The 26,256-nt window shown below is 37.3% G+C and overlaps 1 protein-coding gene and 1 long non-coding RNA gene across 15 annotated transcripts in view; both read right to left on the reverse strand.

Moving 5' to 3' along the window:
• On the reverse strand, positions 1 to 25,623 carry LOC137855573 (uncharacterized). The gene is made up of 2 exons (XR_011095803.1): positions 23,681 to 25,623; positions 1 to 2,368 (listed from the first exon to the last, which is right to left on the reverse strand). It is a non-coding gene; the product is annotated as an uncharacterized lncRNA (long non-coding RNA).
• The window catches only part of SORCS2 (sortilin related VPS10 domain containing receptor 2), a 595,072-nt gene that overhangs the window by 193,244 nt on the left and 375,572 nt on the right, over positions 1 to 26,256 (reverse strand). The window lies entirely within an intron of this gene.

Consider the following 26,256-nt stretch of genomic DNA (forward strand, 5'->3'; position numbering starts at 1 on the left):
TTTAATTTAAGAAATTATTTTTGAGTACTTTTATTACCTCACATAAAAATATAGCTACAGAGAGCACTGGCCAGTGAAAGGTGCAGATGCTATGTAGGGGCTTTTGCAGTTTTATACTCTTCAAATATTTATAAGATTAGCCACATTGGAGTAGACAGAGGGTGCATATCAATGTCTTTTCTCCCAGATCAGAAAGGAATAGATTTCTGAGGCAAACCATAATAGGAAAGTAAATCTTTGCCCTGTGCTTTTTGCCCTACGTTTTTTCTACACGGCCATCTTCCCACAACTCACGGTTCAGTAGCTTCCAAGCCAAGAATGAAAGCTTTGTGCTTAATAGTCTAGATGTACTTTTCTTCCACGAATTTCTTAATCCCTTTTTAAACCAATGCAAATTTTTAGCGTCCACAGAACCCTATGCCAATAAAAACACTCAAAGCAGTGGAAGACATAGGAAAGTAGGACTCCTCAAGCTACAGCAGTTCAACTGTTTGAAAGGATTTGCTACAGTGTTTTGTTGAAAAATCCAGGTAGACTAAAACAACCAAATCACACCTGTTTATATATTTGGTCAGTTCCTCCAAAAAGCTCCAACAGGTTTAAGACATTCAGTTTCATATAGAATCCTTTCAATATTATTTATTTCAATTTTATCTTTTAATTTTGTTCTTTATTTTTTTTTTTTAAATTTATTTATAGGTATTGGGCTTACTGAGTAGTTCTACAGATCACTCCCACCTCCCTCAATTTTGAGGTGTATTTGAGACCTTCTAGCCCTCTGGTGACACATCAGATATCAGCAACAGGTTCAAAGGCCCACTTTTTCATCCTTATGTTCCTTTCACATCTGGAATAACATAATATTTACCTTCCCATGGGTGTATGTACCTTAAAAGCAGAATAATTACTATTAAGTGTTTTCAACCTAAGATGAGACATGCTATCTTGGGGGGAGGAGGGCATTATATATTACAGTACAGCAGAAAACAAGTAATTGTCTTGAACAGCAATTAAGTTCTTCTACAAGCTCTATTTCATTTGTACTGTTTTAAAAAGCACTAAGGAAATCGATCCAATTAATCGATCCAATTTGAATAGGAAGGGAGAGATCAGTTTTCTTATTCTTTGCTCTCAGGAGCAAAGTCTCTTTGCACAGCAGACACTGCAGTGCCCAAACTTGTGTTGTGGCAGCTTTCTCTCCTAAACTGCTTCTTGCTCTGTGTGTTTGGATAAAACAATTACCCTAACTGTACTCTCAATCTCCTTCCAGATGTACAAAATCACTGAAGAAATGCCTTCAAACAGTTACTCTGTTGTAAAACTTGAGACAGTCCCAAACCAAAGAATTTGATTTGGATACATCAGCAGCTTTGAGAGGTTAAATACAAAGTTTCAGGTTAGTCCATAAACAAGAATTATCTAAAAATATTGAACATCTGGATTTATCATTTGTAAAGGTATTTCCCTAAAGGACCATATTTGGGCCAATATTTCATGTTAAATTTAGCTTTAAAAAAAAAAAAAAAAAAAACAACTTCAAAACAATGAAGGATTTTTTGTTTCTTTGTTTTGTTTTTTAATCATGCAGTTTAACTTTGTCAGAATATTTCTCAGTTTCCTTCCCCCCCCCCCCCCACCAGAAATACGGTGGTCTATGGAATCCTTTTTTTTTTTTTTTCCAGCAAACTTTCTGCAGAATTAACGATATAGTTTTGTCTAACAGTATTACTGAAAAGCCCTATCATATTTATGGAGGAGAGTTTGCTTTATGTTTTTGTAAAGCTAAACACTTTCCCTGGCAAGACTGCAATTCACCACATAAAATGTTTATTCCCTTTAAAAAGCACTTTCTCACATTAGTAAACTGAAATTGGAGCCACCAGATTTCTTCAAAGCATCTTGAGGAATCTGTCGGCAGTGTGACTAAGTACATAAACTTTGTCATTTCATTTCACAGCGGATCAAAAGCTGGACAGATGAATGATCTGAAACTGTTGTATGTGTGCTGCTGTCTTAAAGCATTGAAATGTTTGTTTAATGGCAGACAAACAGTTTTCCAGATGTAGTTATATGATGATATACAACAATAATGATGGTACGGTCCTTAGTCAGTTTTATAGTCCGTGATATAACACCTTTGGATAACTGAAAGCACCAGACAAGCACACCACCCATTCAAGTTTCCAGTTCTGAAAGACTGCCTTCAGTCAAGTACTTGCACAACAGATACAAATCTTCTCTGCCTCAAAAGTCTGAATCGACCATCACAGAAGAGATGGTTCAAGGACTTCTTCTGGAAACAGATTTTTCCCACAATTAGCCCTCGTTGCCAAATGTTGATTTCAGGGAACCATGCCTTCATTTACTCCTGGAGTAGAACAAATAGCAAAATATGCTCAGCAAAATGCCACAAACATCTGTTGCAATCACAAGTAGCTTGTTGTTCAGCAGCACAGGAGTCTTCAAATGTATCAGCTAGACCAGCAGAAAAATTCAAAAATGCAGTCAAAAGCAATCACAGAAAAGGGGGAAAAGGAGCTCGCAGAATGTTATCAACATGAATTAAGTGTATTTGTTTTTATAACGGAGAATTTTGACAAACACACATACACAAAAATACTTTATGTAAACATGAAATACATTGGTAGAGTAACACACAGGAGCAATTTGTTGTGGCTAGGAAGCACTGTTGACTTTGAACTCCGAGTTTAGGCCTTTGCTACTCATATTATATGAACTGTGATTAGTCTCTCCTGTACTGGCCACTGCTAAGAGAAACTCATTCAGACAACAAAAAATCATCCAGCCATGGAGAAAAGTTCTCCAGCTTCATTAATTGCTGTTGCCTTTATCGTTTTATAAAAACTTATTTTCTTTATTTTCTATATATAAGGAATCCAAAGATAATTTAGATTGTCAAAAAGTTTCAAATCTTCTAGCTACTAGTAGGCTAACAGTAGAGAAGTTTAAAAGAAAGAAGAAAAAAAAAAAATTCCTTTCTTAGATCTCAATTACTGTTTTTCCTAGTTATATCAAATACATTACATTTAACACTTACACTGAATAGATTATGTAATTCCTTGAATATGTCCATATATCTTCAGTACTTTTAAAAATCATTAAGTAACTAATTGTTAGAACTGTTCAACATATCAGACTACCTTGGGAAACATTTGAATTCACAATGATTTCTCCGACAATAAAAGGAGATACTACCCATGAGAAGCACCAGTATCATCCCTGGGACCTTTACAGCATTTAAAGTTTACATAGCAGAAACTGAACAATGATTATTCCATTCATGTAGTAGACAGACATCATCCTAAGTCCTGGGCCCAAATATGTGTATCAGTATTGGAGCTGACCACCATGATTTTTTTCCCAAATAAGAAACAGCTTCACTGTTATTATGGTTTATTTTACCTGTACAATTATGTGGACTGAATAAAGAAGGTATTTCACCTAATATAATATCAATGACCAAAAGAAGTGCAGGAGTTAGTCAAGGAAGCTTTACTAAACTTAATTTAAAAATACATAAGATTGGCATTTATCTAGCCTTTATGCATAAAATGGAGTAGACACCTGGTTTTTATTTTCCCAGATTAACTTCGTGTTTTTATTTTTACTAACAGAAGAGAAAAAGCTTAATCTTAGTTATACTTCAAGAATTATTTTCTTGCAGCAAAACAATACCAAATAAACACAACCATGATAAAAAGTCTACATAAGTGCATGTTAAAACACTGTACTACATTTATATAACACAAATTGGAATACCTTCTGATTCAGATCCATTTTATATGAATTACCCTGATTTTGTCTGAATCACCCTGATTTCCTGATTTAGTGCAAAATTTGAGCTTCTCTATTGTTGGTCTACAGCAGCAGTAGTCTGTTCAGGATTGTGGTGGGAATGCATACTCTAAAGCATTTAGTAAGGATTAAATCCTTCTTAGCTCTCTTCTTTACTACCTAAAGACTACACTTAAACAAGGTATGCGTAGTTCCTGCTATGCACAGTCATGGTTAGCCAGCACAAACACTAGCTATAAGATATATTCCCCTTGCAGCTTCTTCCCCTTTAGTGTTCTTCTCAAATGCTAAAAAACATGGTACAGGTGGATGTACCAAAAACCCTTAGGTCAAGAAAGGTAATCTCAGGGCTGGCCAATCTTTTCACAACAGTTACCAACTTTTTTTTTTTTTTTTTTTTTTTTTTTTTTTTTTTTTTTTACACTAAGACTTCATTACACAGAATTTGACCATTGGCTATAGTAATTCCTAGATCACAATTATGCAGTTGCTCAGCAAGTTTGTTGCTGTTGTTTTTTTTTTTTTTAATAAATAAATAAACAGACGTTTTCACATCTTAATACTATGACATTTCATTTAGAAGTCTTATTGCAATGGCCATCTTTTAGATGAGTATGGTGTTGGTTGTTTTTGTTGTTGTTGTTGTTTTTAACGACCTGGGCACTGGTGCTAAGTTTATTACAGATGAGAGAGCATTAGAATGCATGTTAGTATGCTCTTCAAAAAGAAAAAAAAAAAAAAGGAGACACATATCTGTTCAAATTCCCAACATATACATCCACATCTACCTTCACGGTGTCACACCTCTCACCACTGGTTATGTAAAAGACAGGCTTTCTCTCTCTAAACTCCACCTTAAATGTCACAAATATACCACAAAAGTAGCCTAGGGCAAACACAACTAGGGGTATTCATACTATCTCATTCAGAGTATGCTGTGATAATAAATTAAAACAAATTAAAAATATAAATATTTAAGCAAGAAAAACATGTCTAGACAACATAGATAAAGATGAGTTTACCAGTATTAAGAAAAAGATGAAGAAAGATTAAAGAAAGGATGCTATAATTGGAAGAAGCAACTGAGACAGCAAGAAGAAGTAGTACAAATGTTGTCTTTATTTATTCTCATAAATATGTAGATTATCTTTGTTTCTCTGGTGACTGTGCTGTCTGGTTTGTGCTTCTCTTTGTTAAGCCATTCTAACACACTGCTGGGGAGTTGGGCAATCCAGAAACTCCATTAAAAACCCTGACTCACTAATAGCTGATTTTATGAGAAATATGTTGTTCTTTCTTTATCCTGAAACATAACCAGACAGATTATCTCATGCTAGCTCTCAGGCTCAGTCTAAAGGTACCAGCACAAGGTGAATGAACAGATAGGACATTATTTTCTGACTCCATGTTTTCCACAAAAATGGAAATGGGTAATATGTTGTTACAGTAATGTTACATTTATTAGATAAAGTTTATCTGGAACACACTTCTAAGATTAACCATATTTTCAGAAATTCTTTGTAAACAGAACTTCTTCCTTTGAAGTAGGATTTGAAAACATTGATAATGCTTATCCCAGAAGGGAAATAAGAAAATGCACAATTAATGTAGCTAAAATAATGATATATTGAGAGAGCTTTGGTTCTCTGTCTCCTGACAGAAGAGTGTAGGTCATTCAATGAAATCGAGTAGTGGTATATTTATTAAAAAATAAGGAAAACAAAACAAAGTAAAAAATATTTCCCTTTCACTTTTTTTTCTAAGTTATTGACTTTTCCTCGAACAAATTTCTGCTAGATGTAGGGTACTAAACTAAACTGATCACATTTACCTACCTTAGGCTGAACCTATTACTGTAATTCCTGGTTTCTGAGTACACAGCTGCACTACTAAAGAAGCTAAGTCATATCAATACTCCTTATATGCACATTCAGCTTGGGCTTAGCCTCCAAAACCAGTTACTATGGTTTATTCACCTACAAAATATCAGCTTAACCCTGGCAGCCATCACTGTGCACAGTTTTAGACATTAACTGCAAGTTAATGCACTACAACTTAACACATAGTGAGAGAGACACAAGATAATTTGCATGACTTTATCAGAAGCAATTTGTTAGCACAGTGATTGTGAGTTTGAGCTGTTAACACCACATTCATCTTACCTAGGGATGTATAAGATAAGCAAAGGATAATTCTTAATGTACGTGTATAAAATGGCATGTGGCCCTTCTACAGAAATATTAGAAGGTCAAGCACTTGAAACTACTTAAAACCTAGATGGAAGGAAACGACCTCAAAATTCCTCTCTCTCTTCAGATGAAGACTACAATTTACCTTCCTAACCTGCCATCTACTCAGTTCTTGGAATGAATCTGGGCTCTAATGTGCAGATCTCTGTGATTCTGTGCGATCCACACATAATCCATAGCTTTGTTCCCCATGTTTCAAATAAGCTAAGAAAACCTGAAGGCTGGTATTTCCCAGAGCTACCTGTTTCTATATGGTGTAAGCCTTTCACTTGTATAAGCCATCTGCTCACTCCTCAGCTGGAGACAACTCCTTTCACTGTCCATTGAGGAGCTGATCATATGAACATTCCTCCTCTTCAGCACAGTCAGCTGGCATCACTTCAAGTGAGACCTGATTAAACAGCAACAGTTGATTTGATATCAAAGCTGCTGATGAGCACAACTTGTTCACTAGCAGAACTGTCCTCCAGCCCAAACTACAACACAAAGTTGAGCAGTTCAGGGATGGTAACACCTCAGGCCACTAGAGCTGTTTCATCAAAGATCATCTGACCACAGCTGAAATCCCACTGACTTCACAGAAGAAAGTGCTATTCCCCTGAGGAGGACAGGACCTGACTATGGATTACAGACACACTGAACTAACAGCATCTCTGTTAAAAACTGTTAATAATTCATTATCATCATTTTATACCAGCCAGCCCCTGGAGAAGAATTAAAGATGCTGCTTGAAATACCACGCTTATTGGCAATAATGGGGAAAAATGCAACTCCTTTTCCCTACCCACTGCATGCAAACAAACAAAAAAGGCCTTCTTTAAAAGAAAACAGTTGCTGACATTTTACATTTGTGTTTTTACTTTATTTACAGAGGACTTCGTCTACTGGGAAATGACATTTTTGTTCAGCTAAGAAATGGAAAATATATAGAAAAATGGTACATCTGGCATTTACACAAAACAGTCGGCAAATTACAGAGGACAAATAACCATGAACGTTTTCTATAACTGAACAGAAATATAAATTAAAATTCATATTACTGTGGTATGTGCAATTCTATTTATGACCTCTGGAAGACAGACTAGAATCCTTTCTGTAATCTGCCTTTTCTAGCACCAATCAACACTTCAACTACTACATGGAATTTTTCTTGAAATTATAGTCTTAAAAAGTGCAATTATAAGTTTTTGTAAAATGGTGACAAAAATAAAATGTTGCATAATCATTGAGATGTGTGTATACACATATATATAACATTTGAACTAAATTGCAGATGAATTATTTTATGTTATTCAGGAATTATCATAGCTCTTTATTATACGTCAGAATGATCACATGAATATATTTATAGCCTTGAGAATACAGGCATAAAAATGAAATACTAATTCAAAACAGAATTATTCAATCAAATTATTATATTCCTCCCAGAAATAGGATATCATGCTAACAGCATACTGGGGTTAGACAGCACAATTTGACTAAAAATGCATATTTTTATTCATGATTTCTACAAACTGTCAGCAGCTGTAGGAACACAGACTTTATGTTGCCAATGATAGCTGACAGCACAAGTGAAGGAACCAGCTTTCCCTTCTCTACATGCTTGAAGAACTGCAATATCATTTATCCACTGCAAACATTTACAAAGGCCTGGTAGAGTGAGATTAATATGCTTCTTTATGAAGCAAGCAGCAATGTTTACATCCTTGCTTCTTCCCAAGTAGCATCTGACTGCAAATCCTTCATATATCAGGCTGATGTGTGTTATTGAAGGCTCAAAGAAAAAATAAATGCACAAAAACGTGCTTTAAAACAAACACATGAACATTAACTCTTCGTGGAAGAGCTACAGAACTCAAGCAGGATATGTTCCGTTTCTGGCTTTAGCTTCACCTTACATCATACAGCCAGCTCTGCCAGCAGAAATGCAGCAGAGAATTGCAGATAGCCTTATGCATTTACACTGCAAGACCAATGACATCCACTCTGAAAAGCAGGAAGACTGTATTCCCAAGTCAGTCAACTCAAACAAGAGAAAAAAAAAAGTCTGCACACCTGGCAAATACTCTGATAACTGAACACAACCAACACATGACACACTTTGGTCTCCTAGGAGCAAAAAAAGTAGGTGCCTTTTATTCACAGGAATTAGCCACCTCATTCCCAAGCAACATCATCAGCCTCCAATGATGCTACAGCCAGGCGTGCAGCAAAGGGGAGATGCAGTAGTGCTAGTCCCAAATTGGCAACAGCCGGCACAGAGAACCTTGTTAATCAGCCCTAGGGTACAGCAAGCAGCAGAACACCACAGGGCAGATTCTGTTCTCATGTGAACACACTAGGAGGTTAGCACAGATTTGTTGAAGTTACCAAATCTGGATCGACTCTGGTAAGAATTCTGCACAAAAAAGGGTCCCCTGCCTATTGTTATACTTAAAAAGAAGCTCCTCAGACTCTTGTTTTGTTTTTTGTTTTTTTTTTTTTTAAAAAAAAAAAAAGCTTTAGCAGTTCTGCTGACAGTGATTCACTTGCCTATATCAATAGCCTCACTTTTATAAACCATAACTAAAAGATTTTCAACAACTTTTCTAATAATTAAGATTCTTAAGAACTGCAGTAACTATAACAAATGGAATGAGAACGTTGAAGAAGGGAGTAATCAAGGGTCTTAAATAAGTGATTCTAATTCATTCCAAGGATGGCAAAAATTCAAAAAAAATTTCTGTGTATACATTCAAAGCACGCAGGCACATGCACACACACATATTCTCTTTCCAAAGCATCCACCACTTATTTCTCAGCCCTAGAGGTCCAGAAATAACAGGCCTACAACCGTGACTTTAGAGAAGCTCTTTTATGCCTCAACAAGTTATTTTTAGGTTGATATTCCGCCCCTCCCCGCCCCCCCCCCCAAATCATCTTCACAGTCCTATAGAATCAAACTCCCAGTGGGTGGCTTAGCTTTAAAGAAAGAAACCAGAGACAACCATTTGCTATAAAATTGTTTTTGGTTGTAATTGTAGGGTGGGATTTTCTAAAGCTCTCATTGCCTGACTAACTTAGCTCCCACTGGATAGAAAAAGTTTACTATGGTCTCCAGCAGGAACAGATCTAGGCCAACATCACAATTGCAGTTACATATTTTGTGACAAGTTCAAGAAATATTCAGCTACCCCAGTTGCAGCATACACAGTTCAGCAGTGTTCAGGGTTGTTTTTTCCCTTCCTCCCCAACCAGACATCACCATTGACCATACAGATTTCTTCTTGTTACCACTTGTAGGTGACAAAAATAAATAAATAATACAGATAGAGTATAAAGCAGGGAGCATATAAAGTGTGATAATGTTGTTGGAACTGTAAAAAATAAAGTGCTCAAAGTGACGAAAAGTCAGTTTTATAATGGAAGGTCTCCAGAGATCAATCTGTTATCAAGAGTACAAGAGTAAAATACTTTACCCTGAATCATTTCCTCCCTGGTACTAGGTATTCTGCTGACTGATACAGCACAATAAGAAGAATTACAAGTCTTTGGAAACTGAATTACTTAAAATTTCTGTAATTTTAGAATAACAACATTCATTGGTATTTAGGGTAAAGATATGGAATAGAGGAAAAATACTTTTTTTTTTTTTTTAACTACATATGCATGTTAGAATATCATATATGAAAGCAGAAATACAAATATATGACTTTTCAAATATTAAGTTCATGGTTTCATCTCCTTTATGTTCATGTTAGTTTTAGGACTGGGAAGGTGTCATACCCTAGGCCATACTGACAGCAAACTGTTCAGTTAATTGCTCCTAGCCTGTGCTGAGCACATTCACTGCCTTCTGCCACTGCTGAGGCTTCAGGCATTGGTCATGTCTCAGCTTTGTGTTTGCATGCAGCAGGGAGTGCTTTGGGGTAGAAGTGGTTTGGGCAGATGTCTTGTTCTCAGTACAATACTAAAAATTTAACGGGAAGTCTGAATTTTGCATGATTTCATTTGCCCCTTTTCTATTCTCAGACACTGAAATAGGGATGAATCTGTGATGAGTCCCCATGCAATATGCAGCTCTGTGTTTCCTTTGCAAATAGCATCAGTGCTCCGGTTACCCTTCTACCCATCTAGCTTTGCTTATTTCCACCTCCTTTCTGTTGGAATTTTACTCATTTCTAAAAACAGAGATGAACTTTTTGCCTATGGCTTCCTGCCAAGAGCTTGCTCTTTCATGTTCTTAAGACCTAGCTTTATTATTCTTGTCTATCAGTCTACCCAGAAGATGTTCTCACCAGTGAACCTGACAGGCTGTCCCTAACATTTCCTAAGACACCATCATCAATGAATTGCATTGCTTCTATCTCTGAAGAAAGAAATAAAATAGAAAAAATAACATTCCCTTTTCTCCTTTACCCTGTCAGTATGAAACATTCCCTCCCTGGTACTAGGTATACTGCTGACTGATACAGCACAATAAAAATTACAAATGTTTGGAAAGTGAATTACTTAAAAGTTCGGTAATTTGAGAATAACAACATTCATCTACAGTATATTTTTTTTCCTAAATAGGTTAATGCCATATGTAGTTACTGCTTTTACTACACTTTTAATTAATACATCTGTATTTTGGTGCATAGTGGTCCAGGTGCAATCAGGGTTCCCCTCTGCTAGGCATTCAGTCAAAATTTGATGTTGGGGACCATGGAATCTAAAAGGTTCATTCACTGATGTGCAAAAACAGTTTTCCCATAGATTTCCATTCCCAACTTGTGCTCCTGAGGATCTAAGGAGCACTTCCTCAAGGGCAACACTGGGTTATTTGTTCAAGTAGCGAGATGTTCTAGCCATTAGCAGGTGGTCTAGGAAATGCACATAGGGGCTTACTTGACACAAATAATGGGAAAAGGTATATCAAGGGTGATACAATATCTGATGTGCCCCTATTTGTTACCCTTGCCTCCGCAAGAGGATTTTTGTTCTGCAGGTGGAAATTTCAGTAGGTTATATTGTACTGATTTTGAATCTGATGTTCAGTATTTTGAATACTGTACTCTGATTTTGAATCCCAAATGAGATGCAAATTTTATGAGGGTGGTGCGGCACTTAAACAAGTTGCCCAGAGAAGCTGTGGATGCTCCACCCCGGAGTTGTTCAAGGCCAGGCTGGATGGGGCCCTGGGCAACCTGGCCTAGGGGAAGGTGTCCCTGCCCATGGCAGGAGGGTTGGAATAAGATGATCATCAATGTCCCTTCCAACCCAAACCATTCTTTAATTCTATGTCCATTAAATACCCCTACATGCAACCCTCTCCATGCCTCTTGAAATGAGGCAAACCTTTTACTGACACCAATAAATCCTAGTACTCTTATTTACATTACACATTTCCATTGCTTCCTAATTCTGCATTTCTGCATATTGCTTTTTTTTTTTTTTTTTTTAATATGACAGGAATTCCTATAACCATTCAGATAACAACTCACAATTCTCTTAAGAGGTATTCTCTCTCTGCATTTGATATGACATTCTGTAAGAGATCTGAGGTTAGTTTAATCCAAGCTTTTTTTCTTTATCATATAACTGAATGCATCCAGGAAAAAAAAAAAAAAAAAAAAAAAAACACAAAACTTGAGAGAAAGAAATTAGAACATCAGCATGCACTTGCCTTCTCCTCTTCCTGTAAAAAGGATCTCATATGCATCCATGTGTACAGCAGAGACCCTTTGCTGGTCTCTTTTTTTAATCAAGTCTGCAGAGAAAGGATTTAGATCTCCTCCCATTTCTTTCTTAATCAAAGAGTAGCAGTTTGGAGTACTGTCATTTCCTGAAAGTCTTTTCTTCCGCCCCGTTCCAGGATCAAGAGTGGTTCAATGCATGCACAAGACATATGTGGCAGAACCACAGGATCCTGTTCCCACCAAGCCAGAAGACCATCAGCGATGGCACCTCAGAAAACAGGACAGGAAGGGTTAGCCTTTCAGCTCTTCGGAGGGGTAACAGATCTGCACTTCTGTCATCAGCACTACCGGTAGTCAGGCTTTTGCCACAGAAACTGCTGATCCAGTTACCAAACTGAATTAACCAAATGTTGGTCATATGTGCATTTGCTAAAGACAGGAAAAAAAAAAACAGTACCTTCCAAGCTACGTAGTTCATTCTGTAATATCACTACTGTGGCATAAATTCATATATTTGCCTGATTTATTACTGAGTAACCTCTTGAATGCCCAAGGATATCACTTACTCACCTCCGAGTATAAGCCTTGAAGCCTTCTGAAATCCCTATTGATCCAGCACTAACTCCCCTGAATTCGTAAGTCAACAGCAGCAGCGGAAACTATAGCTTGCAGGCCTTATTGCAGAAACCCATCTGTCAGAAGCCTGGTAACACACACAACTGTTTTCTCAAAGAATTGTTAATTTGCCTCCCTGCCATCTGTGACACTTTGAAGAGTCAAAAGCCAGTGCTGCTCATCTCAATACCCAAATCTCTATTGCTGCTCCTCCTCACAAAGGTTCGCAGCACAGATCTGCACATTCTGCAGATCTGAATTTCCCTGGATAACGTATCTTTTGGTATTTACATTTTTATTAGCAATACTTTAACACAGCAGTTCTGCTCGCCCCAAAAGATTTCGAAGTCATGTACAGTGCCAATGAAAATCTCCAGCTTCTGCAATACAGCGACAGCTGACAGCTAAAGAACGTGCCTAACAATTACAGACTTCAGCAGGTTACAATCTTAGTGACAGTGAAATTAAAAAAAACCTACCTTTGCTAAAAGAGCCATGGTATCTAAATATCCTCATCAACCCGGTACCACGTCGGTATTTCCACCCTCAGTGGAAAACACCTATTTGCTAAATTGAATGACTGACAAGTTGCTTCAGAAAGGAGATGAGCATCACTCATGCCTGCTGCCAATCTGGTGTGTACCACACTAATGTAGTCCATCTATTGTGTACTTCAGAAGCCATGTGCTGTTATGCAACTGAGGAAGACCCTCAAGCTCTACAAATATATCAAAGTATTTTTCAGTTTTTCAGAAGTGTTAAAAGTATAAATAGATATCCTTTATGACTGATCTCCCTTCTTCATTAATCCCATTGGGATTTTATTTTTTTTTTATTGAGAGTTAATTCTAGAGGAATCACTTCAGTCATAACTTTTTGACCTACAGACAATGTGCTGCTATACCCTATGGAAACAATGACAATGCCTACTGCAAATCCTCACATGCTCAAAATGATCTGCTGATTGTCTTGATCTACAAATACAGAATTACCTTTATCAAGAGGCCACCATATTTTTAGGATCACAGTCCTGAAAGAGGCCTCCCTTCTGAGAGGAATATGCAGCAAACATGTATATCCTTCTAAATCAACAGGAAATGGCCATGGACAATAAAGACTATTTAAAATGGTGTCACATCATCTTGCTGCACATTTTCTATTACATTTTCAAAAAGCAGCAACGAGTTACTTTTAGGAGGGAAGACACTTATGTAGAAATGGAGTTCAAGACTCATTTTTAATTGGTGTGTACACAATTATGATTATTTTTTTCAAGTAATTTATTGCTGAACACATACACAATTGAGAAAGGACATAGCTTTTCCAAAGACAAAAGACCTGCATTGCAAGGAGACCAGCAACCAACAAAAGTAAAACAAATATCCCCAGTTCACTTTGTTTACCTCCAGGTATGCTATAATCTTGCTGAATATAGGAACACTTCTAGGTTTACTATCGTCACTGCTACACCCTCATTACACCAATTTTCACCACAGTTCCCCAGGTTCAGAAGTCATATTCTACTGCTTTGAGAGGTGTTCAACATGCCTGTTGGTGCACCAAGAAATATCAACTGATAACAGTGACAAAAAATGTCCACTTAACATATTCTAAGTAATAATAAGAATGGTAATTTCTGTCAGAAGAAAGGAAGATGAATGACAAAGCACAGTAGCATCAATCTATCATTTAAGCTAAGTGCATAACAGAAATGTAGATGGAAATTAGGAATTCCTCATTAATAGTTTTCATTTGTCAAACATGGAATAAACTCTGCAAGCAAAATTCTCCTCTGGTAGTATTGATTTAGAAATGCAAACTTAACACAGGATTAGATGCTTAAGGTTTTAACAGTGATCACACACAAAGCAGAAGTCAATAATGACAATGAAAGGCCAGTTTCTAAAATCTTCTCCACTTGTTATTTCTAAAAACCTGTCTCTCAGTGATAATATTCCCAGTCTCTAGACAAAGCTGGTCATCTCAGCTCTTTCCGCATTCAATGATACATTCCAGCTGTCTCTCACTCCAGTTTTACAATGCATCATGTTGAGATGCTATTGTCCTGTCAATTAATTTTGACAATTAATGTATGCTAAATGCCTAACTTTCTGGATGGCTAAAGCTGAAGAGAGAAATTCACATTATTATTTAGAAGTGAATTTCTCTCCTAGATAAGTAGCGTGTAATTAAGATTAATATTTGCTTTCTGGATCTGGCCTACTATTTACAAGATCACAAAACTACAGTAGCAAACATTTTAAGTTTTCATTTTTACACATCATTGAATCAAAGAATTATATCAGGACATGACATTCTTTAAATAACAAACAAGCTTAGCTGAATAATTTCTCCTGTTCCTAAATGATAGGAAACTAAAGGTCCTGTTTAACAAGCAGCATTTCCTCCTTCCCATTCATCTTTTCTTCCATATTTTGTAAATTACTTCTCTGTCCAATGCACTTGGTCAGACAGGGCTACTGTCTCCTTTCAGTGATTGCAAACAAAGAACAGAGGAATACAAATAAATGTGTTTAAAAAATGCAATGTTAAATAAGCCAGAAACACTGAACTATAATGACAACCCTCAAGTTCAAGTTAAGGATAACATAGAAAAACAGATTTTAATATAATGCATGGTCTAGCAGGAAGCGAGATGAGCAATACTCGTTACTTTGACTATAATACCAACAACAGGAGCAAGCTAAAAACACTGGACACGTGCCACTGATGGGGAAAGCACAAGCCAACAGACAAGATGTCAAAACAGCACCAGGAGACCCAAGTTAGGAGCTGGGTCGAAGAGTTGGAAATCATGTCTGACTTCAGAGTGATTGTTTCAGTCTCAGCTTCAAAAGCAAGCACCATAACACACTTAGAGAAGGGCCAAAAAAAAAAAAAAAATCCTAAATGTGATTTGGTTACTGTTTAAAGAAGGCTTTGTTGTTGGTTTGTATGGCTGAAACATCACTCCCAGTTCCATTTAAGTAGCTGTTTGCTAACTAAAAGCTTAAAAATCCAATGACCTTTTATAGTTGCAGCAACAGCTGTGTTATACTGGCAATACCTGCTCTCTCCTCAACACTATACTCATTAGCTGACATTAAGAGTGATTGCCATAAAGGTAATATAGCTGAGACTGAAATGGTGTCTGCATTGTCCTGTGGATAGTTTTTTTGAGCTACCCTGTAATTAAAGGCTTTATCAAGCCTTTTGAGAAATTCACTTACAAATCGAGTTAAAGAAGTGTGAGTTGTTCTAAATTACTGTATTTTCACCCAGCAATTCAGCAGACTGCCAGAAAATGCAGCCAAAAACCTCAAACACTTTTTAAACCAGGAAATGAGATTAGCAACAATCAGATCACACTACTACTATGTTATTTTGAGAGACCATTAAAGGTACTGACCTAAACATCAATTACCCTTCTGCCCTACATGCATACAAATAGATGTCTTGAATTCCACAATTTGGAAAACACAGCTGGTGATTCTGATTGTTCAACAATACATTATATTCAAGATTAAAAAAAAAAAAAAAAAAACAGAATCCACTTCCTTGTAGCAAAACAGAACAAAGTCTACATTTCCCACTTAGCTATTTAAGAGACAGAGATAAGCTCAGTCAATAACTCTCTCTGGTTTTTGGGTAAGAGTTAAGGCCATTTCTTATCCTTTCATGGCCAATTCTTGCTGTCATAAGCGTGGCTGAAATAAATTCGCAGTAAATCAAAGCAATGTATGTACACAGAGACAGATTACCAGAAGCCTCCAGAACTCTCATCAACAAATCAATTCATTGTCACAGCTCTTGATTTTAAAAATAGCGTCAGGTTAAATGTGAGTTTTGAAGGAAGCAGCCACATGGAACATTGTATCTCCATTTTAACCTTTCCTAAGTTACTCTATGAAGTCAGTTGTGTCAGTGCCATAAACTAGAGAGTTTAAAGATTTATTTTTCTACATCCATAGACATTCATTTTTAGTCCAATTAAACTGCACTCATGGATCGATGAGCACAGATAACTGAAAGTAAAGCGAGAGCATCCACAAGCAATCTTTTTCATTAAGTACATAACCAAATATTATTTGTTAGGCTGATACACAAAATGCATCTGAAGGTTCTCACTTTGTTAAAAACCTGAGGGACAGACAGAACATGTGACCTTTTGAGAGATGAGGATGTACAACTGAAGAATTCAGGAGCAAACAAGTCAGTCCTTGTTACTACAAGGCTTGACTCTAATCTAATTTCTACAGGTGAAGCTGTAATGAAAATATAAAACCAATAGAGGTGGTAGCTGTTAGAATCAGGCCCTTAGCAATAATAGTCACAAAATAAACCTAAGAGAAAAAAATAAATATTCTGCATGTGTATAGACAACTCCAATTTCCAAGCCTTTGTCAAGTTGGCAGTTCTTCTAAATCATCACATAATCAAGAAATCAAGCAGGAAGTACCATTTAGCAAATAAAACAAGTAATGAGAGAGAGTAGTGAAAATAATTTTTGTTGTTAGATTTGGTTTTAATCCAGCTCCTGACTTTTTTCCTGTATTTAAAATATTATTAACACCAGTTGCAACACAAAGATCTGTTTCTATACTAGCCATAAAAAAAAAAAAAAAAAAAAAAATACTCCGAAGCATATAAAAAAATATTTTTCTCATTGAAACAAGGACCTCTTGAAGTTCTTTCATCAACCAAATGGTTGGAGAATCTGAATTTGGACTCCAGCATTCCCTTCTGGCTCCATCCCAATATTTAATTAATTCTTGCATAGAGCTATCTTTGAAGGTCTATGTATTTAAAAAAAAAAAAGTGTAGAGAACCTGCATGAACAGCCTTTATACCTGGGATAATGACAGTGGAATCAGCAGAGAAAGCAGAAAGCACCACAGCTGTACAGTACATAAACCAGGGTGTCCTTTTAATGAAGCTTATGATAGCTCTATTTTTTTCATTAAAACAAAACCCACTTTAGTAAAATCTAGAACAGCAGTTTGCTAATTTTCAGACAATCCTGGTGAAAAAAAAGGTACGTATTTTAGCTGATTTTGCATATTTCTTACATGTGAGTACTAGCAGAGTTTAAACTAATTACCACCATTTGCATTAATAGACTTTGCACACTTAAATCCCACAAAGAGAAGTGAGACTATTTCCCTCAGCTTCCATTATTCACTGTTTTAGCTACTAAAAATGTGCCTGTTTCACTGCCACTGCAAATATCAGCGTACTAGACAAATGGCTGCAACTATTCCAGCATTAGAAATCTCCAGAAGGGGCATCCTATTCAGTTATATCATCCAAAGGTATTCGCACTAACTGTGAATGGCATGGAGGCCAAGACAAGGTTAGGACACCGATCTACCAGTGACTCATTAATGGCTCTGAGCCAAGTTTGCTCTCAACACTCTGTGGCCAAAATACCTATTCAGGTTTTCAGAATGATTGGTAATTTCAAATTTCAGGTGTAAGAAGAGACTCTCAGATCTTACATCTCTAATTATCATAAAGATATTGTTCTACTTTTCAGAAAAGGACTGTAGCTGACAGGGTAAGCGCAACGAACAATACAATTACTTGTTTTGGTCTTCTGTCCCTTAACAGTTGCTCATTAAGAGCCTTGATACTAGTAAAAATTGTGTCAACATTTTCCAGTAACACAGAGCAGTAGCTTTCCAGTCACTGACTATTTTGACATTTCTAGCAGCATGAAAAAAAAAAATCAAAGTCTATTGTCTGTAAGGGATACAGAGAGTGGACAATCTGTTTATTCTTACACATTGCTTTCAAGGTTTATCAACCAGACAATGAACAAAGAGGGGAAAAAAGAAGCAAAACATGCAAAGAAATTGGAGAGAGAATATGAGAGAGGAGCTTATCTCCTTACATAACACTGTGGACAGATAGAGTCACAAGGAATACAAAGCATTGGCCCCATTGCCTTTCTCCCTTCAAAAGGAGGAGCAGATGTGGACAGAGACTTACCACTGCTAGGTACCCTTTATATATATATATATAGATAGATAGATAGATAGATAGATTATAGGCAATATTTTCCACAGGATAACATTCACTCATGTTCTCCACAATGTTCCTTGTGAAGAAGTAACATGAAGGACATGTTTTGTCCTACAATGAGCGATATTCTGTAATCGGAAGACAACAAAAACCCAAAGGAAGGAGGTGTGGTGATTGCCACCACCATATGTCCTGCATACCTCAGTGTGGCAAAGACAGAAGCAAATCTTGCACCAGCTGCATTCTGCATCTGCCTCCTGCCACTGGGCAGCCCCAGACCTGTCTCTTAACCTGCCTGGGCTACAGCTTCACTATATTTAAAACACAGACACCAGATTAACTTTAACTCTTGGGGTAAATGCTTGGATGGAAAGTGCTACAGAGAAGCCAACAGTGAGTCAATAACAAACATGCATTGAGTCTCCTGCCACAGGACTTCAAATGCTAGCTTACCCCCTTAACCATGGAGATTTATGTAAAGGCAACAAGAGGCTACCTCAAGCTTGGTTTCTTTGCATTGCTATATATTTAAGTTTTTTAATAATCTTTTTCAGTAGTCCAAAGCATTCCAGTCATTTCAGAGCATTTTCAGGCTACCCTGGCCTGTTTCTTTGTGGTGCCCTTGATGTTTTCACAGACTTGGACAAAGAAATTACTCAAATACATGAAATGTTTTTCTGCCATGATTACTGATACTAAACAATGCCATATAATGTAATTCTTCCACTATGGCCTTATTCAGTATGAACAAAGGAAATAAAACCCAATCCACAGAGCATTTTCTTTCAAAATGGTTTTCAAGCTCATCTATTCAAGAAATAGAATTTACCTAATACAGAAAAGTTGCTCCACAGAGGGACCCCAAGGGGCAAGGAAAAGCAAGAAAGCAAACAACATAATCCCTGACAAAATACTTTCTAACACATTTAGTTCTCACTCTGCAACTCCACCTGCACATATAAAAAAAAAAGATATCCACAGATATCAACACATTATTCAGTATTTATTAGTTTATTAATAATAAATACAGAACTATTCAAAGAAAGGTCTGAAGTTCAGTTAATATCTAATGGAACATAATTTTAAGACAAAAATCAGTATGACATCTACAGGGTTATAGTCTTATTATAAGACTATTGTATTTATTGTTAACTTTCTATTCTTATTTCTTGCCCACAATAGTACAGGTTCTTCACACAGGTTAGACATCAGCCATTCTATACCATTAAACAAAAGGTGTTAATAAGACGACATACCATTTGAAAATAATTCTCACATGTGCCAAGTCACCATAGCTTCCCTGATTCTGTCACAGCAAGCAATAAGGGATTTGGTTCTCCAGGCACAGGTATATTTGACAGATAGCTCTGCTACAATGGTGGCCTTATCAATCTCTCCAGTACCATGACTGCCTGCTCTTCTCAGATGCAGCTCATTGCTGTCACTCTTCTTAACATTCTCAAGTCACCAAATAGTTCAGAGGTGGCTCTATTTATTTTGCTGCACAGTAGTCTAGGAATAGGTGCCATGTGTACATTGTCTAAAAGCAGCAAAAATAGTCACACCACTTTCCTCTTTTCTGATCAGCTTTGGCTAAATGCTAGGTTCTGTCTGGAGAAGAAAAAAAAAAACATACAACACCATGATGGGAATGAGTGCTAATGATGAGTTCTAATGTGTTACAAGGAACTCAGCATCTGTACCCTATGTCTTAAAATTTGTCCCACTTTTAACAATCCAGTTTCTACTTGAAACACTAAGCAACCACAGTCAAAGAGAAAGAAAAGAAGTGAATTCAGCTATGACAACACAGCTATGGTGCCTATTCAACAGCTAACTCACTGCAAAGACCTATACACAGATACTGTATCTCCAGCAAAACAACAAGCTGCACCATCTATTCATTCAGTCTCCAGTTTAACAGAAATGTTAGAGGTGCAATGACACTACTGAGGCCTCTTTAGTCCTCATAAACACATTACAAAGGCTTCCCATCAAAGCATCACCCAAAGTACTATTATTAGCTTAGCTTTAATATAGCGTAGAAATTAAGAATGGCTGCAACTAGAAAAAGCCTATGTCGATGTTACTTGTCTGACAGCTGCAGGCTTATTCTCAACACATTAAATAACTCAAAAATGACTCAGCCAGCTATTCACTGACATCAACCCCTGCACAGCTGAGTAAGTAATGTTAAGGGCCTGTAAATGGAAGGAAATCCTATTATGAATGCCAGGAGGGGCATCAGTCTTTTCTTCCAAGCCACTGCTCCCTGTGAATGAGGAGAACAGCACTAAGAAACGAACACAAAGACTGATTTCCAGCAGCTACAGTACAGCCACACATTCTTCAAAGGTGCGGACACTGGGGGAAAGCACCAAGAGGCTTTAGAGCTGCTGAAATACAGAAGTTTTCAGAGGTAACACTTACAACTTCTACAGAAAAAGACTCAAAGAAAGAACACAAGGTAAACACCTAGCCATTTAAGCTTTTTGCAGGTTTTGATGTTTTAATTTGCTTTTGCCATTTCCTTCCATCACGTCCTGTGCATGCAGTCACTTTACATGCAGTCACACCACAGTGGGAAAAGCTAGGCTCTGCACAATTTAGCCATTGGTCTTTTGCTGAACAGCCTGTGCTGAAAACCATCTTCGATGGAGAGAAGTATGTTATATTTCTAGAATTTCCCAGTCTGTTTTGCCTTTCTCTGCTGGATAAAATGCGTCCAGAAACTCAGAAGATGCCTTAGACGCCCCCAAATAGGCAAACAAGGGAGTAAATGGATACAAAAAGAGAAACTTCCAGTCACCACAAAATGTCCTGCCAAAGAATGTTTGGCAAATACTGTTATTGAAGTCCATGTAAGCGTAAGCAGATCCTTTCTGTCACTCCAGTGACTGAGAAGAGGGAGCAAAAAGAGGATGAAGGAGGGCTTACAGAAGGGAATATCCTCCTTGTAGGAATGGCAGCTAATCTGAGCTAACCTGAAAATGCTAGAGCAACCTCAGAGTCAGTCAAACTCAACTCAAAGCAAGTTAATCTGATTCCATTCTGGTTTTGCATTAGCACAAATCCTTTGATTCTACCTTTGAATTGCATTATTTTCAATGAGCGGGGCTCAGATTATTTCTGCCCTTTAAAAAGGACTGAACTGAGCTGAAAGTAACTACATTGAGTATTAGTACAAGTTGGGCAATGGAAAAAGTTTTAATTCATACTTATCATAGTAAGTTAAAGCAATGCAAAAACATCTGAAGATACACAAATTAGTAAATGTCATGCTTCCATGCTAATTGCATCTCGGGCTAATGAAGGGTTTTTCTTCTTCTTAACTGTCCTGAAATGTTTGCTTTTTCCTCCCTTCTTTGAATTCCTCTACAGTATTGCTATAATGATCATCTGTCCTAGAGGCTGCTGGACAGATCGAGCATGCTTTGGGTATAATTTTCAGGTGACAACAACTAGATTTTAATCAAGAGAGTTCACACGAGCACCACTACAAAACTTGACAGACTGAACGGCAGCTCAGTGATGTGCTAATACGGGGAACGCAGCAGCTCATCATATCAGCAGCATCTGCCATCAGCCCTGTCACACAGCATGTACCTGTAGGCCAACAAAGTGGCCTTTATACTATTTTCCTTATTAACTGTAAAACAAGAGAAGGGCTCTCAGGGAGAGCCCTATCTCTTTATAAAATATGTAATCCTCTGAATATATTTATTTATTTTATTTTATTTTTAAGTGGTTTTATAATGACATTATTTCTCCACCAAAATCAGCCTGACAGCATCATTTCCTCATTACAGAAATAAGATACTGACTGCATATTCCCTCTGCTCTCACTACAAGAATTGCTTTCTTCCAGTGCTCACACACAGCTTGAGCTTTATTTACACCCGTAAAAATGAAGAGCATTTCATTTCAAGATTATCTGAACCACACCGAACATAAGTCATGTAACAAAATAAATAACAGCCATAGTCTCACTCATGCTTCAAATTTTTGCTTCAAATTTTGGTGTATCTTACATGAAATAATAACACAAAATGTCTCTGGGCAAGACACATTCTGCCTCCCAGATTGCTCCCCATTTACCACTAGAGGCCAGCAGTTCACCTGCTGGTGCTGCAGAGTGTGCGCACCTGGCAGGAATAAGTTCCCCTTTCCACCTGCTAAACCCGACCAAAACAGGCTAGAAATACATACGGTCCTACCTTACAAATAAATGATTTGTCCCCTTGGTTATAAGGAATAGTATATATTGGGAGAGGGAAGTAATTTAGACGAACATAAATTTCAAAAAAGTATATGCACACACAAATCTTTAAAGAAAAAAATCTAAAACTATTGCAAGAAAATTTAAAGAGTCCAAGATTTTTTTTCACCAAAATGTGTAAATCCATGAAGGGTGCTTTTTTTTTTTTTTTTTTTTTTCCAAATCCTGATGATGCCTCTGAAATTCATATCTGCGTCCCAGGACACATCATTTAACATTTTTAGCCCTTCCCTCTAGCTACAATATGCTACCTAAAAGGCAGTCACAAGTAAAGGATTTGATATCTCAGTCTCGTATACACACTTGTAGACAGTCCCTACTTTAGAAAACAGCAGGCAATGATCACCTGAGAACGTGTTAGTTCAGATATCCAAAATAGTAAAGATGTTCAAAATATCTTCAGCATAGTTGCCTTTATTTCATTTGAAGACTTTTAGTTCTACTTACAGGAGTAAGCACGAATTACTGAAGTAACACCTTTAACATAAAATTACTGCTTCAGTTTCAAAAAAAAAAAACAAAGAAGGAAGTCTCAACTCATCACAGAAATTACACTATCATAGATCAATACTGAAAAACACAGCTTTGGACAAAAGCAGCCTAGCATTTCTCTCTGAAGATCCCTCTGGACTTAGACAGTGACTCTCTTCTATTGCAGCCATCTCCCGTAGATTTTATAATTTAAGAGCACTACGAGGAATCCGCGTGAAAATAATGAGATTAAGCTGTTCATTGATGACTTCTAATATTAAAAATAATAATTTCTACAGAAGATGGATTCATCTAATGAAGAAAGCCACAGGTATAGTCTCCCTAAGCCATAGACAACCTGGAAAACATGAAGCTGCCAATTTCTTTCCCTTATTTAATATTATTACCTGCAAACCGCTGGCTAAGACCATGATGCAGATACACAGATACTGCTCGCATGTAAATATCTTCAAATAGACAAGACAGTTTTCCTTGAAAATGGAACTTCCTTTTAAGCACATCTATACTGTTAAGTGAAAAAAGAAATCCCATGTATTGATGCCTACCTTAGGGAGGTTCAGTATCTCTGAGAGGCTGGCTCATAACCAGCCAGGCAGACAGCACATCGTGCTCTTCAAGAGCTGGGAAGCATTAGTGGTTGTAATAGATCAGATTCAGGAGACTCTTCAAACTCCAAGAAAATAATCTCTAAGACTTAAAAAGAAGTATTTGCACTATCTCACCGTAAGCAAAACAACAAAGCAACATGTGAAAATAGCAGCTACAGGCTACCCATCAGTCTCAGAAAAGCCCCAACCACCAGATCCTCAGGTTCCTATAACGAGCAGCACTCCCCTCAATGCCATCTAATTGCATCAATTTATACCAGCAGTGAATCTAGCACCTGTTTTTTTTTTTTTTTCTAACTCTCTATTAGCAGCTGGGATAATTCTGTTAAACCTGTGTCTTAGCACAGTTCAGCTGCGGGTCATTCTGTTTCAAAGAAAACAAAGATGATAATTTTGGAGAAACGGTTGCCTGAAATTTAATAAAATACTCATTAGGAAATTCAGGCTGCTTGTACTCTTGAGAACGTTTATTAAGCCTAGCATTAGGGCCCTCAAATCATTGCTTTCTGCAGCACAAAAACAGGCCTGTTTCTCTGGTGCCTTCATTTTGCATTGTCACTGAGTTAAAAGAGTAAGAGGGAATTTGGAGCTTTACCTCTCAGTTTTAGAAGTCATTAAACAGGTTTGAAGACAGTGGAGAATCATGCCCCAAGACTATCAACATTAATTTTTTTAAAGAGACACAACCTCCTAAAAGGGGGCAATTCAGCATCACTGAATCCTTCCCTGCTTTTCCCACAGATTCTCCAGGGATATGATATTTGCACGCCCCGCAACAGGGAGGGTAAAGCAGTTACGTTTAACAAAAGAAATTTTGAAGGCTGATGAGAAGATCCTCTTCCAGCAGCAGCAACAGAAGTGCAGGAGAGGGCATGGCAAAGACAGGGCTCAAAATCTGTAGTGTTATCAGTGAAACGTTGTCTGCTTGTGTCAACTGAAAATCTGTGCTCCAGAAGTAAGGAAGCTGTGAGGGAGTATCTGTAACTCCCTAGTAGGTAGTCAAATTAAAGGAGGGCATATCTCAGAGATAGTTACGAAGTCCTTCAGTAAGTATACTTTAGGACAGTAATTGCAGCACTCTTATAGCAGTAAATAGATTACTAAAAAGCAACAGCAATTCTGGAGAAAATGTGATTATGGGAATGGAAGTTCTCATCTACCTATTTTGCGTTATTTAGCATGTATTTTCCTCAGGAGTTGTACATGACCTGAATTTTCAAGGAGGAGATGTACCTGCTTTACCAAACCTAGTGAGAAAAAAAGACAGTTGAAGAGACTTGCCCATTAACATGTAGCGCAGTGGTTTGCAGATACACAGATAGGCTTGATTAAATGAATTAATTACTTGTAGACTTCAACATCAGGTTTTCTTGACTGGCATTTAGTTTGCTCAAGAGACCCTTACACTTAATACTAAGTCCAGAGCTTTTATGCGTGCTGGATACCTACTACTTCACAAACTTACATGCCTGACAATATACAGGAAAATAGTAGATATGAGATATGCATCTAACATTCCTAGCAAAGTCTTGGCAATAACAAAAAGTTAATTTGCATTCCAGGAAATAAATAAATAAATAAAAACAGTGATAGTGTAGATCAGTTGAACATACTACAGTATCTTAATTTGTAACTATAAATTAGTATGCATTAGTATGCTATACTGAAATAGTTCACCTCTTTTTTTTAAGATAGCACACTCAGCCTTCACAACCTAACCTATTAAAATCTCAAAAGATTTGTTTCATGTTACAGTCACTGCTCTGAAGACTGCAGTGGTGGACTCTGATTATGAAAAGCATGTTTCTCCTTTTCCACTAAAGGAAGTCCATCAGCTCACGGCAGTATAAGAGAAGAAAGAGATCTGAAGTGATCCAAACCCTGCCTTACAATACATGCAAACTGACAGGTGTGGCTGGGTATAGCTGGTAGAAAATATAGTACGCTGTGCAATTACTAACTTGCTGTTTGTCTCCGGAAAAGGGAATAGTGTAATCAGTAAATCTAACTGAGTTTTATTGATCTAGACAGCAATGTTGCCTCTTCAGAAACCTGATGAAAATGCCAACACAAAGCCCAGCAATACGTGCTCCGCTGTTTACTGGAAGAGCTGAAAGGGGTCACCAAACGTGCTGTACAGAATGCACTTCACCTGTAGGCACATTGGAGATTCTCACAGCTTGCCTCCACTAAAAAAGACTTCAAAAAAAAAAAAAAAAAAGAAAGAAAGGAAGGAAGAAAGGAAGGAAGAAAGATTCTGCACAAGTCTACCTTCAATACTCTGTGTCAACAGCGAAAGACCCAGCAGTTCATGGACTGCACAGTGAGAATATATGCCTAAGTAACTCAGAAACTAAAGGTTGTGAACCAGGACTATTAACTGGAATGCAATCAGCACTCTGCAAGCCATCCATGATTCAGTCACACATGGTGTGTGGCTTGCCTCAATTCCCTCTACCTCTCTCTGTGTCTCCTTTTCCATGAAAAATTGTGTTCCAGCACCTGACCCTCAC

This window comes from Anas acuta, chromosome 4 (genome assembly GCF_963932015.1).
Source record: "Anas acuta chromosome 4, bAnaAcu1.1, whole genome shotgun sequence".
NCBI lineage: Eukaryota > Metazoa > Chordata > Aves > Anseriformes > Anatidae > Anas > Anas acuta.